The sequence below is a fragment of the Nanorana parkeri genome, unplaced genomic scaffold (assembly GCF_000935625.1).
Source record: "Nanorana parkeri isolate BGI_ZX_2015 unplaced genomic scaffold, ASM93562v1 scaffold3303, whole genome shotgun sequence".
Taxonomy (NCBI): Eukaryota; Metazoa; Chordata; class Amphibia; order Anura; family Dicroglossidae; genus Nanorana; species Nanorana parkeri.
In genome coordinates this window covers 22,578-22,989 of record NW_017309571.1, presented here as the reverse complement: position 1 = coordinate 22,989, position 412 = coordinate 22,578, and the positions used below count along the sequence as shown (strand labels likewise).

Genomic DNA, 412 nt, shown 5'->3' with positions numbered 1-412 from the left:
TGTTCAGTTCTTCCTTCTCCGCGTGAGAGAACCAATAGAAGAGCTCCGCGTATATTTCTAGGTGGTGACACTGCCACGAATGAGGGCGGCCATGGCTGTCCTTCTGAATATGTCCCATGCCTGGCTGTGCGGGACTTCAGTGCATTTGTCACGGACCCAGAACCAGCACAGTTCCTCATCTCTATCCATCTTCCGGGTCAGTGACTTGGCATGGCAGCCAGGAAACTGGCATTTTCAGAAGGCCGGCGGTGACATTCTCACCATAGAAAGTAGAGCTGCAGCTAACGATTATTTTCAAAATCGATTAGTTAGCCGATTATTAAGTTCGATTAATCGGATAAACAATAAAATACATTTTTAAAAAATGGCTCCAGTGATGGGACTACTAGTTTGTATTGAGATTGTAGTCCAT

At 45.6% G+C, this 412-nt stretch overlaps 1 protein-coding gene across 1 annotated transcript in view; it reads left to right on the top strand.

Annotated features, from left to right (window-relative positions):
• Window positions 1-412, top strand: part of DDI2 (DNA damage inducible 1 homolog 2) — a 12,076-nt gene that overhangs the window by 6,696 nt on the left and 4,968 nt on the right. The gene's annotated exons all lie outside the window — the stretch shown is intronic.